This window comes from Nicotiana attenuata, chromosome 1, assembly GCF_001879085.1.
Source record: "Nicotiana attenuata strain UT chromosome 1, NIATTr2, whole genome shotgun sequence".
Taxonomy (NCBI): Eukaryota; Viridiplantae; Streptophyta; class Magnoliopsida; order Solanales; family Solanaceae; genus Nicotiana; species Nicotiana attenuata.
Window position 1 is genome coordinate 53,992,490 of NC_031989.1, and position 8,200 is coordinate 54,000,689.

Sequence of the window (8,200 nt, forward strand, 5' to 3'; positions counted from 1 at the left end):
TGACATCTTCAGGTGTCTGGACTATAGGTCCTACCCTCACAATCTTTATAATATTGTGCACTATATTGTATCAAATATATCGTCGACGATCATTTTGTATCGGTTCCCAGGCGACATAACTTGTTGAGATCTCATAACTTTCTTTATTTTCAGGTACCTGAATTTTTTCTGGAGTTTCATGAAATGTTATGTCGTGGGAGATCTTTTGGAGCTCATTTCCTCCTTATTATGATCATTTTGTTCGTTTGCTCCTATTCTTTTTCAAGGATCGTTACCATTGGAACCGATTGGTCTACCACACTTCATGCGTACAGTAAACTCTATCCTTCTGGGACTTTAATTTTAATAGAAGCATTTGCAACTGAATTATGATATTTAATTTTGGATCAGCAAATGCTTCTGCATTTGACTTGAATTATCTTCTAAGTGAAGATCATATTAATGATAATTCGATTCATATAGCATATTTTTCAGCTGTTTATTCCATCCCCCAATAGTTAGAAACACTAACATATATCCCCAATATTCTTTGGGAACATATATTTGTGCCTTGTGATAGAGAAATTAATCATATACTACACATCAAAAGATAGTAAAAATATTTGGTTTCTGATCCTAAATCAATTATTATTTGTCTGATGCATACAAGTGCTGCTATATGCAATTTAGAAAATCTTAGACCAACACATGAAGCTTTGTTCTCATAAGCAATGGTTTAGCAATTAATAGGGGTATTCAATGCTAAACCAGCTTGGATATAAACCAACATTATCAAGATGAACTGTCTAGATTTCATAATCTGAAAATTATGCTCTTAATTGAGAAAAGCAATTCCAAATGCCAAACTGCAGGTTGACAATAATCACACATGTAACCATCTCATATATGCATCTATAAGTGATTCACATGATAAGTGAATGAGCCCATATTCACCTTTTATATATTTCAGAATCATGGGTCTTAGTCCCAACTTTACCTGGTATAATCAATTTATTATGAGAACAAATAACATCGGAGAATTCTTGAAGAATCTTCTAGTTTTTCAGTATATGCTTATCTGAATTCTCAAATAGCTCATTTAAAAATGGCAAATGAAAACTTCAAGTTTATCTTGGCATGTGCTATCTTTTAGCAAACTTCTGGTTTACTATGGCATATTTGTATACAAACTCTTCGAGAGCCTTTATTTAATATCCACAATCTAATATTATTCAGACACTACTGGTGTCATGTGTCTTCTAGACAAACAGATAGTTCTTCGGGAGTTTTTGATACATTTTGTACAACTAAAATATTGCTCAAACACTTCTGGTATCATGAGAGAAAATCATGAACAATATAAAACAATTGTTTAAGCACAAGAAAACACCTCTTCATAATATTTTCCTACTTCAGGAGGAAATTTCAATTGTGTTACTTCTTCAGGAGAAAATTTTAAAATACGAAAAATTGAGTATATATTCTCTCAATTATATTACCTCTTCTGGAGGTGAATTGTAGTATATTTACATCAAGAGCGCGCTCATATTTACGAGCTTTATTAATATTGTCACATTCACTTCAGGGAATGGATTAACATTTATCGAAAGTTCTCATCCTTCAAGGAATAGAACATAATTATCTAAACGTGCATTAACCACATCACATTGTGATGCTTCGAACCTCTTTTAAGATAAATGCTACTTCAGGAGCAAATCGAGGCACGTATGTAATATGTAAATTTTTTCTCTAAATTATCTTCAATTGTAACCATAACAAGCCTAAATTACCACTTTTAGTGGTCATGATAGGTATATACCACTTCTGCTATTTAACAAATTTAGTTACAATGAGATATACAAAGTATTGCCACTTCTGGTGGCCGTACTCTGTTAGAGTTCAAGTAGACCATAAAATTAAGTCATAACAAGACTTAGAAAATATATCACCACCGGTGACTATATATTTCTTGAAAACTCCCATACTTAGCCATCAATAGAGATGAAAATAACAAATCATGGTCGCTTCTCGTAATATTTTTCTTCAGGAACAAATTTATGCCATGAACTGCTAAGTGAACCAATTAGGCTCCTTAGGACCAATGAATAAAAATCATACTGTTAGTAGCAAAAAACATGAATGTCTGATATAAAGGAAGTACTAACCTTTTGAGTAGAACTCTTAATTATGGCAATTGGATCTGATTTATATCTTTGCTAACTCAAAATAATTAGAGTTAAGCAATATATGAAAGTGCAAAAATTAATATCACAAGTCCTTTGCTACAAACCTACTTCAAGATAGCAAAGCAGCAAGGGAAAATAATTTGTCGTTCATAAAGATAAAGTAATATAGTAAAACCTTTAAGCCAAACATGGAATCATTTCCATGCTTACTTTGCTAAAATCGAAATAAAATATTGACGCCAAAGAAATTTCAATCGTTCAAACCACTATAAAAAGGGAAGAAGTCCATAAATACAATAGTTCGATCTTACTTACAGTGAGAACCGATGCCTTTGGACGAGGATAACTATAGTAATACATCTTTCAAAGTAAGTGCTCAAGGTAGAGTCTCGTACTGATAACTTGTTATAAAATAACGACTTTAAAGTAAATAAACTGAAGATAAGTATAGAGAGAAACTGATATATTATTCAACTTTCAAACTAATGTATATAATGAACTGAAATCTCATCTATTTATAAAAGAAAGAAGCGGCTCTATAAGCTGCTACTGCAAGCTGCTGTGTAAACTGCTACTACAAGCTGATGTGTGTAAGGTGCTACTGCACCAAATATAAATAATATTCTACCAGGATAATATTATCCATAACGGAATACTAAATGGACACCATAATATAATATATATTTATAACACATTCTACATTAAAATTACTTTTGTGGGAAATAATTATAGTGTTTGACCTGAAATTTGTGTATATACCTGAAATTTCTTCCGTCTCAATTGTTGTCCGCTTCTAATATTCTCTTTTCTTCTACCAATCTCGTCTTTAAGGTCCTTTGAGGTTTGTATAAGCTTGAGATTTAGAGCACCTTATCTATACTAAATAATTTTAGGATTAAGACGTAGTTAATTAATCAACTGATTGATTGGTATATAATGGTGTTCGTATGTTTTCTCTTTCTTAATTGAAAAAACTGAAACAGCGGGGTGATTTGGAGGGGCGCAAGTTAGCAAAGATGGGGACGATGTCTCATTCATCTACTTTCCTCCTCCCAAATCTTCCTACCGACAACGGACCTGCTCTAACGTATGCGCTTGTTATCCTTAACCAACGCCTCCCTCGATTCACTCCTTTGCTCTGGGAGCACAGTAATGGCCCCTGCGCCTTCCTTTTTTCAACCTTTTTTGAAGTTCTCTAGTGCCTTGTAATTTCCCTGAAAATGGTGGCACTATTGTTTGTTGTTTAGAGTCAGCACAGGAAAAGAGAGATCCAAAGAGAACCTATCGAGATATAAAAACATATCGAAATGAGGTGATGCAACGGTGTCGTGGTTAGTTGGTTATGAAGTCAGTCTTCTTACACACTGAAGTTCTCGGTTCAAGTCGGGCGAACGCCATCATATTTTTTTTTAGTTGAATTTTTAACTTGGAACTGAAAGTTGGAAAAAAATAATCCTTTTTCTTTTTCATGTCATTCCTCTACTGAATCGCGATATCAAACTGTTATTATTGCACAGTAGTAGATTATTATTCATTATCGATATATGGACTTTGGTTCTTCAGTAATATTAAAACATAGTTTGTGTTTCAAGTGCAAGTGATATATTTTCACTTAATTTAGAAACTATAGTAAAGTAGTAAAGGTCTAAAGGAGTAGCAAAGTTTGTATTCGCTAACTTGTCAACTCGGTTAAAATGCTTGATTTTACGCACACTTAAACGAGAGATCGACGAGCTGGAATCTCTACCTTTACGGCAATCAGATTCGGACATGATTCTTCACACCTTACATTTTTAAAACGAAATTGTCTACTATTCTATCTGGTCATTCTAATTTTTAAGTAAGCAAATATTTGTAGTTCCTCTTAAGCATGCTGATTTTTGGGTGCCCGGAATAAACACCATTAGGAACAATTTTCAAACGATCCCTTTCTAGAAGCAATTGAACGAGCAACCCTTTTCTCATTTATATTGCAATCTTCCGTATTTACCAACTGTAGACATGTCAGGTATCAGCCGAAAATAAAAATATACTTCTCCATGTTCATTATAATGGTAAAGTTTGTATACAAGTATTGACTTTGGATCAATCTGTAATGAATCGCACATACAGTTGATTCAAGTTAAGTCTCTTTATCTGAAGAACCCCGTGTTGTTTGTTTCCCCAAACTACTGGCAAACAGGCACTTGACGCCAAAGAAATCTGTGTTGCCAGCACACAATCGACTGGAGAGATACTGTATTCCAAAAAAAATAAGAACCCTCAACAATTTTCAAACTCTGTGAAACTTTCTATCTGGAAAAGAATTGAACAGAAAATGGAGGTCAGCAACCCGATTCATCTAGCAAAATTTGCTCTTCATTTGTGTCATCTCAAGCTGCATCCTTCATTCTTTTTCATAGAAATCTCACTAGGAGGTCAGATTCAGATTGCACTGTTACTAGTTCTCTTTTCACGATATTAGATGTACTGACTAAACCACCAAACCTCATTTTGTCTGTCTGAAATAAAGTCAAGTGAACATAAGTCCGTCTAGTAGAAAAAAGTAGATACCACTAGTATGATGGCATCAAATCTGGAGAGAAATTTATCCTTCTTGTATTGAACCAAAAAAAATAGAGATATGCAGACATAAAGCAATCACCTATAACAAATTGAGGCAGGTTGAGCTCAAACTACCATATTAAAAGTTAATAGAGAAAGAGTAGATGGAGCTGTTCACCAAATTCCATTTGAGACCTGTGGTTGTGGTTCTCCCAGCAGCCGTTCCAATGGGTATGAGTCCCAATGTGGCCCTCAACAGAGACTAGATATGAATCTTGTGATGATGTGTACTCGGAAGAAGTTGGATGAGGCAGTCATCAGAGAGAAGAAAATGGCATGGACGGGAAACGGCATATGACATTAATATTTCCATCTCAGGTCAAACCTTCCGCCAAGTGCTCCGGTGCTAGAATACACAACTGTAATTACACGCAGAATACAAGTCAATCCCACTAAACTAACATTACGAATTTTTTCCAGTAATGGGGTCCTATAATCTTCTAATTCTCCTGAGATTATGCTAAATTGTATTTTGGCTCTCCCTGTTGGCTTGTAATTATCATCTTACTATGTTGGAGTTGTAATATTGGCATCAGATTTGTGATCTTTATAATATGGCTTTTTCTCTAATATCAGTAGATCCACTCAAAAAATAATATAATATAATCATAAAAAAGACATTAACAAATATATGTTCCTTTTAATACCACTTTATACTTCGCCATCCTGTGAAATATTTTATCATTTGTCAACTTTCAAGTTTGATCCAGCACTTTAGGTGGTGGTAGAGATGTTAATTAATTAATTGTTCAATTGGTACAAAACATTTACTATAATTTTTAGCAAAAGTAATAAAGTTGGACCAATTATGCTTACAAGTAGAAAACTTCCACTAATAATGAAAAGGCACATCACATTTTTTTCCATAATAACCTTACAACATACCCTAACTAGTGAGAACAAGGACGAGGTTAAAATGGTTTTTATAGAATATATTGATGATTACTTCACACTGGCCGACTTTATACTCCTCATTTCTTGAAGATTGTGCATGCCAATGGTGTCCTGGTAACTAGTTTCGTTTCATTTTTTAAGGAATTGAGTAATTAATGAAGCTTATACCGACCCACAATTGAAATAAATGACGAAGTAAGCAATACATCTGACACACATGGAAAGAAATTTCTTAATGAATAATATTATTTCAAATATCTATTCGAATAAATGAAATAAATATCCTATATTAATACGCAATAACATAAATAAAGAAAAATCTAGACAGTACAAATATCACGACACAAAAAGAGATGCGCAGAATATAGTTGAGCAACTTAATTTAGTGTAAAAAAATATTTATTAATGGATATAAACTAAGAATATAGCATATTGATTAAACATGGATAAAGGGTAAAAAAATTTCCAGAGGTTTAATGTAAAAAGCTTCAACTTACCCATTTGGAATGTTCCGGGTTTTAGTATTCACGAATATATGCACACATTTATGAAGATCTGTGGTATCTTGAATCATGAGATTCAATCAATTAATCTTGGTCCCCCTGCAAAGTCACAAGGCTATACATTCCTCAAAATATGGTTCTAACCATGCTTTGTAGTGAACTGCCAGAACATATTGCACAAGAACAAGAGGCAAAGAACTCTTGAGCGCACATTGCTAATTATATCCAAAAGTGTAATAACATCTAGTAACTGAATGAACACACATGTAGTTAGGTAGCTAAGAATAACCTCACTAAACATGTTTTGAGAAATGAAAAAAATGGGCGCACAAGTTTTAAATTGACGTCTACATTAGAAAGAATTCTAAAACAAGACCAGATATTTAATTCTTCTTGATCTTTAACAAAACTAGCAAGTAAAGTGTGGTAACTGCTCGTACACAGGGCAAAAACTTGAACTCAACAATATAATTTGGAAAGCCACAAGGTTTTAACAAGGTGGGCCTCTCTCCAGACTCAAGAATATTATTTGCACAGGCTCAACTGTACTGTAAAAAAATTTCTCATTCTCGGATAAAGGTAAATACAGGGGAAGCTCTTAAACACACCATACACTAGTAAACTGTCACATGGAGCTTCCACTCCATGCGATATCAAAAGAAGATCCACTACAAAGGTTCTATATAAAGCCAAGGTTAAAACCCAGATTCTTTTGGTAAGTCAACACCAAATTCCTTTGAAAGTTGACGTCCGCTCGGAGGTCGGCATTTAACATCAAAATGATGAATTCAATACTAAAAGTAGGATAAATCATACTAAGTAAGGGAGATTGTAAGTAATAGATCAATCAGGACTGCCTCAATCCAAATTAATTGAGATCGGCACATCAATCCAATGTATCTATTCTGCCCGCAACCATTCAGGTTCCATTTCATTTCAACACTAAATATTTTGTTTTAAAGGGAAAAAAAAAAAAAAACAAAGTTATTTCTCCAAATAGATGTTCTCTACCACTTATCCCTTCACAAATATAAAAAAGTGGGATGCTTTTAAAATTTATTGGAAAATGATTTGCTAAAAACTATAGAACCATCACACAGAAACTCTAGTCTTACCAGGCCTCTATAAAAGTCAAGAACATCGGTTCTGATTGAATCCAATATCTCCTTTTATAGCATATGGCTTGTACCTGCAAAAAAAAATCATGTCACTCAAGTTTTAATCTAAGACAACAAAATAAAAATTTCCAAATATTAAGAATTTGTGTTTTAGCCCAAAAGAAAAAAGAGAAATCCGATGCTTTTACATATTGTCTGCATGTGTTTTTACTCACTTACAGCTCAAACTTGAATATCAGTATTTGTCCTATGCTTGGACTACTAATTATGGCATGAAAATTTTCAAATAGTAACTTATTAACTTATTCTTTCCTCCAGGCAAAAATCCAAGTTTTAGTTTCCTTTTGCACATTCTGGTCCAAGAAAAAAATACCAAGGCCCACGTGAGGGGAGTGTAGCAAACTTAAACAAATTCACAGAGTTCAAAGCTACTAATATATATACTAATTTTTTTTAAAAGTAGATTTTTCTTTTATCGAAATGGTGGAAAAAAGTAAATACTTCGCCTATAAAAACTCCGGTTTTATTCAGAAGCGGAGCTAGAGGTCGGGAGAGGGTCCGGTCGAACCCAGTAGCTTTGGTTCTAATCCGGTATTTGTCTAAAAAATGATATGTATATAAATTATTAATTTAAACCCCGTAACTTGAAACGATAAGAATCTCAAACTCATAAGCTGTGAAATCCTGGCTCCGCCTGTGGTTTTTATTCCTTATTATTTTGCCAATTTGCAAACAAGGTTTAGGAGATTGAAGAATGAACCAGCAACAAGCTGCTACGTATAATCAGTAAACAAGAGCAATTGGTAAATGAATTCAGATCACCTCTTACGATATCAGAAGGATAGTCACGAGGAAAAAAGCGGGGCGCAATTCATCAAACCACCCTATTCGCTCCCACCGTCAGCCCAAACATGAA